At 41.5% G+C, this 12,046-nt stretch overlaps 1 protein-coding gene across 2 annotated transcripts in view; it reads left to right on the top strand.

Moving 5' to 3' along the window:
* Window positions 1-12,046, top strand: part of SMYD3 (SET and MYND domain containing 3) — a 777,767-nt gene that overhangs the window by 440,869 nt on the left and 324,852 nt on the right. The gene's annotated exons all lie outside the window — the stretch shown is intronic.

The raw sequence follows: 12,046 nt of genomic DNA, 5'->3' as shown, positions 1-12,046 counted from the left end.
AGAAGATACAGTCAACACAGTTTATATCCCCTCCCTACATCTGCTCAGTGCTTGGCACAGATTAACTAAACAATAAATTTAAAGGAAGTGCATTCTGTTCCTGGGAAGATAAAGGAGAACAGGGTGATGTTTCTTTGTTTGAAAACATATATTCTGACATGTTGTGTGCATTTGCCAGATATTTCAGAACTCAAGAATTGAGTGCTTGTAATAAAAGAACATTTAATGGGCCCCGTGGGGCAAGTGTAAATTGGGTGTTCATGTGTAATGCCTATGAATCTCCTTAGATTCCTGGATTATGTATGAGAAAAAGGCTTCAATACTTAGTAAATCAAAGATTTGGATAAAAAATGTCCGTGTCTGATCAGAGCACCCATCATTTCCTTGCCTTTGATAATATGGAAAATCATTTGTCAGTTGTTTCTTAAGTGTTTCTTCTTATAAACTGTACTTGTTTAATAAATTTAAAAATGGTTAAGATGATAAACATTTGCAAGAACCATCAATCATTTTGATCAACAAAAGCTGGTTCTGTTACCTTTTTCATATTTGTTTTCTTAGGCCTGTAGACCTTTGTTAACTTACTAAGAAACTGAAGCTCATGATTGCAGTGTATTCTTGTTAGTTTTTTGTGGTCCAGCTCCTGAGTACCCATGTTAGTGTGTGTATCTGAAAAGCAGTCCCATAGACTGAGATTGCCAGATGTTTTATGTGGAGGTAACAAGAGACTGTGTTCAGCTTTTGCTGAATGCATATACCCATTGGTTAGGGAAGTTAACTTTTTAGTGTTTCAGAGTGTCCAGCCTGCTTACCCTGAGTCTGCCAGTTGAGTAAAGCAAGCCCTAGCTCTAGGCAATGGGGCTAACAGAAATAAGCACAAAGTCCATATGCATCCTTTGTGGCAAGCAATTCTACATTCTTCATAGTTTTTCATGTTCATTACATGGAAGATGCTTCTGTTTTACTGCTCAATTGAAGAGAGTATGCCATATTTTTTTTTTCAAGATTTGTTTAGAAAGAGTTACAAAGAGAGAAGGAGAGAGAGAGGGAGAGAGACATCTTCTACCTGCTGGTTCACTCCCCAGATGGCTGTAACAGCCAACCGTAGGCCAGAACAAAGACAGGAATCAGGAGCTTTATCCGGGTCTCTCATGTGGGTGGCAGGGTACCAAATACTTGGACCATCTTCTGCTGCTTTTCCCAGGCCATTAGCAGGGAGCTGGATCAGAAGTGGAATAGCTGCGACATGAACCAAACTAGCACCCATATGAGATGCTGGCATTGCAGCTTTACCTGCCACAACTCCAGCCCTGAGAATGCTGTTTTATATGCGCTGGCTTTATTTACTCTGTCATAACAGAATTGCATTTCCAGTATTCATGTGGGAAAATATTTTATATAGTTTCCAGCAAGTATCAGGGAAAATAGTATTATTGTAGTAGTTTGATAGATTTGTATGAATGGCTTAATGAAAAGTTCACTCCCCAAATGGCCACCATGGCCGGCGTGCTGCGCTGATCCAAAGTCAGGAGCCAGGTGCCTCCTCCTGGTCTCCCATGCGGGTGCAAGGCCCAAGCAGTTGAGCCATCCTCCACTGCCCTCTCGGGCCACAGCAGAGAACTGGACTGAAAAGTAGTTTTAATAATGGTCCTGATGTATGACAATGATAATAGGATTTTTTTAGGCCATTTCTTATTTGAAGGAAAGCAGCTGGCTCAGTTTTAGGCTTGACTGATTTTATTGGTGATTTTGGTGGTTATGAACAGCTTTTTCCCTCTCTCTCTTATACATTGACTCCTACTGATATGTAGGTCCCCAGTTTAGAAGTCCAGCTATTGTGTTGTCTTTTTCAAATCCTCTAGTCATGAATTGTCTCTCAATCTGTGCTCTCAAGAAACCTTGCATAATTCCCTAATCATGTCTGTATGCTGACTCCTCTGTCATGTTGTGTGCTGCTGTGTCACCTCATTTCTGTACTTACAGTGCCTAGCACAGTATATGGCATACAAGTTTAATAAGTATCTGTTAAATATTTATGTAGTTAAAGCGTACCAAAGGTTAGAGAGATTAAATGACTGTGAGGCCTTTTCCTCTTCTCTTAGACAGTCTTACTCCATGTTTTTAATTTTCTTTGCTGTTTCCATTAAGGAAAGACATATGAAGTTGTATTTGTGCTAGCCATCAGCAAGCTCGTGGTATTGAAAGTGACTGACAGGAAACAATTTTACAGTGCTGTGCATCCCTGATGTGATGTGTTCAAGGGGCTTTAAAAGGCCAGAGGAGGAGCACCCGGTCTAGACTATGGAACCTGAGAAAACTATTCAGAAGAGATGGTGCTTGCTGTGTTTTGAGTAATATTTGACTCCCAACACATGCAGATGATTAAATTCCAGAGTCAAAAGTTGATGGTACAGGAGGGGGCAACTTAATATAACTTTGATGTTTATGAGGTAGGCCTGATGGGAGATCCTTAGATCACTGGGGAGGTGTCCTTGGAGCGTAGTTCTTGCAAGAGGGTTGTTTATAAATGCTTAGTTGGGCCTACCCAATCTCTCTGCTTTCTGGCTTGCCACATGTTTGTTTATTTACCTGAGTTCCATTATTGTCATTTGCCAACCTCATGAGGTGCCAAACAAGGCTGACCAGTCTTGACCTATGAACCTCCAAAACATGAGCCAAAGTAAACCTCCTTTCTTGAAAAGAAACTTGTCTTAGCAAGTTCATGAAGTAATAGAAAGCTGACTAATATAGCACCCCAGTAGAAGAGGATCATAGGCTGTATATGGAGAAGCTGTAGGTGGTGGAAAATCTAATGGAGACATCTACGTTGTGTTTGCTTTGTATACCAAAGTCCAAAGAAGAGGAAGAAACATGTAACTAAGGCAGAGAGAAAAACGTGGCAAGAAGGAATCAGGTTGGAGAAAAGCATCCAAGATAACTGAGAAGACTTTTTTCACAGATTATATAGGAAAAATGGTAATTGTGATGTGCATTGGATTTGTTTTGATACCAAGTTCTGGTATTAGTTTTGGAGGTAAATTTGACTTGAAGAAATAAATTGTGGCTCAAATGTGTCTTTATAGGCTCTGAGGGACAGCCAAAATGGCACTGTAAATTTTATTTTAGAAGAAGCTATTACTCCTCCCTGCATATCGAAGGGTGTTTCTTTGGCCTCCTACGTCTCGGAGAGCTTACAAATTTGGAAAGTTACAGACTGCAGGAGGGAAAATGCTCTCTAGAAGATCAATGTGTGGAGCTACAACTATCCAGACACTCTCTAAGTCATAGTTAAACAAAATTTAAATCCTGTTGGTTTTGTGCAGTGGACAGAAATGCAAGAACATTAGCCTGCGTTCCAATATTCAATGTATCATTTCTTGCTTTGTAAGTTTAAAAGAGTAGCTTAACCTATCGAAGGCTACCTAGGGCAGACGGCTATGTCTCTTTCACAAAGCTAATGTGGGGATAAAAAAATGCAGTATATGAAAAGCCCCTAGCTCAGAGCCTGGCATGTGAGACACATTCCCCTTTCATTGTTATGGCACTAGGCTTTGTGCTGGTGTTGTTCCTGTGACGTGAATTGTATGGATATTAGATCACTCATGGGAGTCTGTCCCAGGCAGTTGTCCCTGAGAGGGGATTTGGGGAGGTCTCTACAGTAAGAATACTGCTCTAACCTGTGTTAAAGTGTTGGACCCCAACTCTCTTAATAGTCAAGGGGGTTTTGGTGTTTGACACAGTCCTAACTGAAGATATATATAGGATAGTACAATGCACACCACATGTATTCTAAGTATTTTGGGGACCGAGGTTGTGGTGTAACAATAAAGCCACCACCTGTTCCTGTGGATTTGTTCTGAGAGGAGGAGTGTGGTGGAGGCAAGAGTTGTGGAGTCACCACACAGACCCTGGGAGTCAGGTGAAAGCAGGCCAGAGGCAAGCAGCCCGCAGACTTGTTTATTTCAGTTGGTACAGCAGCTTATATAGCCGAGGCAGCCAGACCAGTCAAGGGGCAGTTTATGCCCTGACCAATCACAGCCTGTTGCCAGGCAGGCTCCATTGCCAGGGGGTTTTCCAGGGGGTTTCTGAAGCCATTCCTGAGGCTCTGTTGCCAGGTGGTTTCCCAGGGGATTTCCGAAGCCATTCCTGAGTAACTGATGCTTGCTTGCCAGTGGCCATCTTGGCATGGCCTTCTTCTTCTTCTTTTTTTTTTTTTGACAGGCAGAGTGGACAGTGAGAGAGAGAGACAGAGAGAAAGGTCTTCCTTTGCCGTTGGTTCACCCACTAATGGCCGCCGCAGCCGGCGCACCGCGCTGATCCGATGGCAGGAGCCAGGTACTTCTGGTCTCCCATGGGGTGCAGGGCCCAAGGACTTGGACCATCCTCCACTGCACTCCCTGGCCACAGCAGAGAGCTGGCCTAGAAGAGGGGCAACCGGGACAAAATACGGCACCCCGACCGGGACTAGAACACGGTGTGCCGGCGCCGCAAGGCGGAGGATTAATCTAGTGAGCCACGGCGCTGGCCGGCATGGCCTTCTCATTCTACCACAACCACCTATGATGCCAGCATCCCATTTGGATGCCAGTTCGTGTCCCAATCGCTCCACTTCTCATCCCACTCTCTGCTAATGGCCTGGGAAAAGCAGCATAAGATGGCCAAGTGTTTGGGCCCCTGTCACCCATAGTGTGGGAGACTAGGATTAATCTCCTGGGTTTAGCCTGACCCAGCACTGGCCATTGCGGCCATCTGGGGAGTGACCTGCAGATAGAAGATCTCTCTTCTGTCTTAACTCTTTCCTCGTAACTCTGACTTTCAAATAAAGCAATCTTAAAATGAAAAATATTTTAAGGAGGAGAGGAGTAATGCTAGTAAATCAGTTATTTTTATATTTTAACTTTTAAATAAAAAGTATCTAAATAAATACAAGGACTTTTGATACCACTTTAGAATGTTATCTTCATGCTAATGTAATTTCTGTTGGAATTTAAAAAATAAACTGAAAAATTATTGCTGAAAGGTGTTTTTAAATAAATTTAAGACACTTAAGACTTCTAATGTACAGTGTTATTTACCTAGCAGTAGAAATGGGTTTATTCCTGGTTCTCCAGTGGTTTTCTCTTTTTGGTAGATACTGGGTAATTTTAAACAGATTTTTTTAGGTTATTCTTTTTTAACTTTTATATAATAAATGTAAATTTCCAAAGTACAACTTTTGAATTATAGTGGCTTTTCCCCCCCATAACCTCTCTTCCACCTGCAACCATCCCATCTCCCATTTCCTCTCCCATCCCATTCTTCATCAAGATTCATTTTCAGGCCGGCGCCATGGCTCAATAGGCTAATCCTCCGCCTTGCAGCGCCAGCACACTGGTTTCTTCTAGTCCCGGTCGGGGCGCTGGATTCTGTCCCGGTTGCCCCTCTTCCAGGCCAGCCCTCTGCTGTGGCCAGGGAGTGCAGTGGAGGATGGCCCAGGTGCTTGGGTCCTGCACCCCATGGGAGACCAGGAGAAGCACCTGGCTCATGGCTCCTGCCATCGGATCAGCGCGGTGTGCCGGCCGCAGCGCGCGGGCCGCGGCGGCCATTGGAGGGTGAACCAACGGCAAAGGAAGACCTTTCTCTCTGTCTCTCTCTCTCTCTCACTGTCCACTCTGCCTGTCAAAAAAAAAAAAAAAAAGATTCATTTTCAATTATCTTTATATACAGAAGATCAATTTAGTATTTACTAAGATTTCAACAGACTGTACCCACAAAGTCACACAAAGTATAGAGTACTGTTTGGGTAGTAGTTTTACCATTAATTCACATAGTACAGCACATTAAGGACAGAGGTCCTACATGGGGAGCAGGTGCACAGTGACTCCCGGTGTTGATTTAACAATTGACACTCTTATTTATGACATCAATAATCACCTGAGGCTCTTGTCATGAGCTGCCAAGGCAATGGAAACCTCTTGAGTTCACCAACTCTGATCTTGTTTAGACAAGGCCATAATCAAAGTGGAAGTTCTCTCCTCCCTTCAGAGAAAGGTGCTGTCTTCTTTGATTGCCTATTAAACAGATTTTTGAAGCCATTTCAATATTTTTTCTCCTTCCATTGGGAAAAAATAAGCACTTAAAATTATCCCAACTCTGAAAAAGTAAGATTAAATATTTTAATTAATCAAATTTTATTCATATAAATACTATACCACACATATGACCTTTAATTTAAATTGTGCTTGAGGTAAGATTTGAATGGATAACATGGATAATTAGGACATAATCTTATATAATACAGGTGGGGATAAATTACATATGCTTTTAGAGAAAGAACTTTGTTAAATGATTAGAGGAAATTTTCAGATTTCTTTGTTTTTATGATTATTACCAGCTCTGCTGGTGTTGGACAGTGATAACTTGGTTAAGACACTGATTTTCTTATCTGTTTAGTCTTCATGCCCAATAGAAAGGTTAAAGGTATTATGAAGATTAATGTGTATGTAAAAATCCTTTGAGATTAAAGGTGAAAGTAGAATTTGAAGCATAAAATTAATATTCTTGAGGCAGAGTTAACACTAAGCTAATCATTCATGCCTGTTGGTTCTATATTTAACTCAGTGAGCTCATTCTTTTCCAAGAACCATTAGGATTTGTAGTGAAGCTTCAGTCATACAAAACTTTGTCTAAAGCACTCAAGTTTGTGTTTTTTATTAAAAGAACTGCCTGTCATTGTGCAATGGAAATGCCAAAACAGAAATCAATAGCATATTCTCCTTGACCATTGGAGAAAACAACCACAGCCAGATTTAAAGCACATTTTCCCAGTGTGAGGCCAGAACTGATTTCAGTTCCTGGCTGACATCAGGGTTTTGTTTAGAAAAAAGATGCTATTCTCTCTGTTTCTCCTGTGCCCATTTACTGACCAACTTTTAGCTGTCACTTGAAGGGCTGGAGGAGAAAAGCTGTACTATACCAGTATGACTGTATTGTCTTTTTCTTTTTTTTTTTTTGCCTTTCTTTTTCTAAAAGAAAGTATCTTGTAGAAGTTTCTTTTTGAGAACAGCTTGAGTACTCAATGCAAGGACATACATGTTGGTCGATTTGGCATTCATGTGAGTCTTTGTAGAGGTTTTATGAATCCTGCCTCTTGTGTTTTAGTATTTTTGTCAATTTGTAGTTTGAGCATAGATTTGAAACAGTTTCACATTATCCTTAATCATAATTGATAACTCCTTATTCATCAACAATAGAATAAGAAATGAGCTCTCTGAGGGCCACTCCTCTGATACCAAGGGAAATAGAGAAAAAAGGAGAAACACCTGTCTTCTAGACTCAGCCATTGGGAAGTGGAAAGAAATTTCCATACATTTACCTTACACTCCTTCTACCCCCAGACAGCTGTACCTACCCCTAAAGTACCAATTACAGGCATAGATCTTAAATACAGAGTAGTGGAAACTATGAGCAGTGAATGTGTGTGTCTGGCATTTGAGGTGGGGATAGGGGACAGGTGATAAGGGTATTTCATCTGTGTCTAATCAGTGTCTGTTTTCTTTTCTTTTCTTTCTTTCTTTTTTTTTTTTTTTTTTTTTTTTTTTTTTTTTTGACAGGCAGAGTGGACAGTGAGAGAGAGAGAGAGACAGAGACAGAGAGAAAGGTCTTCCTTTGCCGTTGGTTCAATCTCCAATGGCCGCCGTGGCCTGTGCGTTGTGGCCGGTGCACCACGCTGATCCGATGGCAGGAGCCAGGTGCTTCTCCTGGTCTCCCATGGGGTGCAGGGCCCAAGCACTTGGGCCATCCTCCACTGCACTCCCTGGCCACAGCAGAGAGCTGGCCTGGAAGAGGGGCAACCTGGACAGAATCCGGCGCCCCGACCGGGACTAGAAGAACCCAGTGTGCTGGCGCTGCAAGGCGGAGGATTAGCCTATTGAGCCGCGGTGCCGGCCCAGCGTCTGTTTTTAAACCACTGGAGGATGCAGTGGCAGACTTTTGGTGGAATTTTCAGAAGCTTGTTTTCATGGGTACACACACAAAAAAAACATAAGGTGAAAGTTATGATTGTGTGAAATGGAAATATTTTTGGAAGCTAAAGATTTCAGTGAGCTTCTGTGAAAGTTTTATAAAAATAGTTTAAGTGATTTTAGGCAGTTTAAATGGTTCTGGCTGAAAATATGGATGAGTTGGATATATATCTTTTCCAAAACAGTTCTGTGACTCTCAAGTTTATAATTAAACACTAGACACTCTAACAACATATGGCCGGCGCCGTGGCTCACTAGGCTAATCCTCCGCCTTGCGGCGCCGGCACACCGGGTTCTAATCCCGGTCGGGGCGCCAGATTCTGTCCCGGTTGCCCCTCTTCCAGGCCAGCTCTCTGCTGTGGCCAGGGAGTGCAGTAGAGGATGGCCAAAGTGCTTGGGCCCTGCACTCCATGGGAGACCAGGAGAAGTACCTGGCTCCTGCCATCAGATCAGCACAGTGCGCCGGCCGCAGCGCACTGGCCGCGGCGGCCATTGGAGGGTGAACCAACGGCAAAGGAAGACCTTTCTCTCTGTCTCTCTCTCTCACTGTCCACTCTGCCTGTCAAAAAAAAAAAAAAAAAAAACATAGTATGTTATTCATAGACACAGAGAATGTTAACTGTCTTCATATGCCTAGTGTTTTGATTATAGGATATATAATACACAGGAAATGTAGTCTTCATGGACCAAAATTTCAAATAATAATGTCAAGTAATTACCCATATAATAGTCAAAAGATTGAAAGTCTCTGAAACTGAAAATGTGTTTTAAAAAATCTTTTAGATATCATATGCAAATATATGTGTGCACATTCATGTATATTCTAGAAATAAATATGACTTCTTCCTATAGAAGTTAGGATCTTTTTGAAATTATTAAAATGGAATACAGTATAGGAAGTACATTGCGACCTGCACATTTTTTCAAACATTTTAGGATAGTATACTGGTAATAAACATAAGCAATAATCATTCTCCTCTATGATAAAATGAAAGTTTAATTAGACAAGTTTATAGAATTCTTCTCTTTACTCTCTTAAGACTGAAGGAATAAGAAATTGAGACCCTGAAGAATGTGCCTGTGTTTATACATATGTGTGTGTGTGTATCCATCTTTTATTACCCTTACCTGGACTACATTTCTGTGGCAGATCTGAGCTTTGTCACATAGTTGCAGAATTGCATGATCACTGCCTTTGATTGAGATAGTCTGTCCTGGAGGTTTCAGAAGCTAAGTCTCATGTGACAGATCCATAGACAAACAAGAGCATAGCATTTATCCTCAACCCGTGGTAGTTCCTTTTTCTTTTTTTTCCTCTCATCAGTGAGGTCTGATTTCTCTTATAAAAACTTGGTTAGAAAGTCAGTATATAAACAAATAGTAATGATACTTTAAAAATCTGTTTATTTATTTGAAAGGGAGTGGCAGAGAGAGAGAACGAACGAACACGCAGTTATTCAATCTTCCATCCACTGGTTCATTCCTCAGATGACCACATTGGCTGGGGCTGGGCCAGGCTGAAGCCAGGAGCTTCTGGGTCTCCCACGTGGATTCAGGGACCTAAGCATTTGGGTCATCTTCTGTTACTCTCCTATGTACATTAAAAGGGAGCTGGATCAAAAGTGGAGCATCTGGGACTTGAACTGGCACTCATGGGATGCCAGCATTACAGGCAGCAGCTTATTAACCCACTGTGCCACAACACTGGCGCCTGATAATTTATTTTTCTGAGTTTAGGTTTAAACAGTTGCTTGCTACAAACTTCTTTGGTTAGAATTGAGAGGCTGTTTTGATTAACAGTTGGAGAGGTGCTATGAAAAGGGCTTCGTGTTGAATCTAGAGTAGAAATCATCAGTGTTGCAATTTTGCTTTACAAATTCTTTTCTTTTTCTTGTCAAACATTAAAAATCAAAATGGGTAAGCAGGCACTGTCATGCTGTATTTGCAGGTACAGTTGCTATGATTTTAGAATATTTTCTTTGAGGGAAAAGTGAAGTAGATACGACAGAAAGCTACCTTAACTTTTCCCCCCTACAACTTGTATAAGCTGACTTATTTTTCTTGTCATTGCTTTGCTGTTATTTGAACAGGAGGAAAGCAGCCATTTTTGTTCAGAGGAGAAACCAAGAATGCTTTCCTGTATTTACTCAACTAATATTTATCAACTGACCTGTCCCAAATGTGCTAGAATCCAGGGATAACGAAATGACGAAGGACAATATTTTCAGGATGTTTAGCATCCAGGAGGAAAAGAAAGATGGTGGATAATGGTTAAAAACTAGCAAGACAGGCTTATACCAATAGTGCCAGGATGGATGTAGGAAGAGGCTGATGGATTTTAAGATTTGACAATAATTTTTTTAAAGATTTATTTATTTGAAAGGCAGAATTAGAGAGAGAGAGAGAGAGAGAGAGAGCCTTCCATCCACTGCTTCACTCTCCAAATGTCTTCAATGGCCAGAGCTGGGCTGCAATGGCTGGAGCTGGCCCAATCCAGAGCCAGGAGCCAGGAGCCAGGAGCTTCTTCTGAGTTTCTCACATGGGTGCAAAGGCCCAAGGACTTGGGCCATCTTCTGCTGCCTTCCCAGGCCATAGAAAGAGCTGCATCGAAAGTGGAGCAACCAGGACTTGAACCGGCACCCATATAGGATGCCACCACTGTGGGCGGCGGCTTTACTGGCTATTCCACAGCTCCGGCCCCAGCCCTGGCCCTGACAGCAAGAATTTGAGGACACTTCTGGTCAAGTGAGATCCAGGAAGAATGTTCCTCTATTGGAAATTGCAGGGCACTGGGGTTCTTGGATTCGAGGACAGTCAGGAAGCCCAGCAATTAGAGTGAGGAGGCTACTAGCAAAAGGCACAATTCAAGGCCTGCTGAGAGTGCTGAATGGGTGTGAAGTAGTGCTGAGCTTCTGTCACATGATTTCCCTAGCTTTAGTCAACAGTCCGACTATTGGCAGGGACAAGACAGGTAATATTTTGAGAAATGCTCACTCTTCAGGTTACTGGTTTCGAGAGTGTCTCCATTTTCATTTGGTTATTACGTTAGTTCTGCAAAATTTGCAGGTGATTTATTCTACTGTTAGAAACATTTGACTCAGAATAAGTTTTCATTTGTTTATTTGATCATTAAGTAGGCAAAAAATGGTTAAAAACATCATTTGCAGTGTAGAAAGTACTACTTGTTTTTAAAAAACATTTCTGAGGAATATTGGCTCAGTAGGCTTCTTAGGGAGCTGGGTATAGTTTGTTACATGTGATCTATGATGTTTAATCTCAAGGATGTTGATCCTAGGCTGGGGTGGGGCTGTCATGCAGCTCTGGTGGACTATCCTTGAAGCCTTAACTAGAAAAAGCTCATGAAAGCTTGGCAGAGTTGGTCATTCTTCCTTAAGCGAGTCATATACTTGTGACAAGTCCAGCTCTGGAGGTCAGAATATTAACAGGAATTTTAAGTTGTGTGTAGTTGTTCTCATGTGTTGAAATTTACTTGAAATCAGTGGTAATGATTGTTAGACTACATATATGCTATATATATTTTTAAATCAAGTTTCATGCATATCATGTGTCTCTTCATATTCTGCAGCATCCTTATTGAGTTTTTCCATGCACATATAGTCATGTTTATTTATGTAAAATTAGACCTTGTGCCAATGCACAACTATAGCTTATTGCCATAACATAAAGTATGATTAAACGTTGATGAAATTGAGGAATTTGTGTGCATTTTGGTTCTTTGTCTTTTGTTCCAAATATATCAACATGCAGAATTATTTTCGCCTTTAAAACATATAAACTGCCTCATGTTCATCGACACTAACAGTAAAGAAGAGAGTAAAGAGAAGTAAACAGTTGGCGGTGTTGGCATTGCCTTTGTCATGTTCTTCAGCAATGTGAGGAAAAATAGAAAGCCTCTGCACTGCCTCTATAGGGTAAAACCACAGTTTTTTGAAGAGCTTGATAAATGGTCATGGGTGTTCTGCTCTGTTTCGGTTCTGCTGTGTTTGAATATGTTGTTATTCGACTCATCATGAGTTCCAACT

The sequence above is a fragment of the Oryctolagus cuniculus genome, chromosome 13 (assembly GCF_964237555.1).
Source record: "Oryctolagus cuniculus chromosome 13, mOryCun1.1, whole genome shotgun sequence".
In the NCBI taxonomy this organism is placed as follows: Eukaryota; Metazoa; Chordata; class Mammalia; order Lagomorpha; family Leporidae; genus Oryctolagus; species Oryctolagus cuniculus.
The sequence above is the reverse complement of the archived record's forward strand: the minus strand, read 5'-3'. Positions and strand labels throughout refer to the sequence as shown.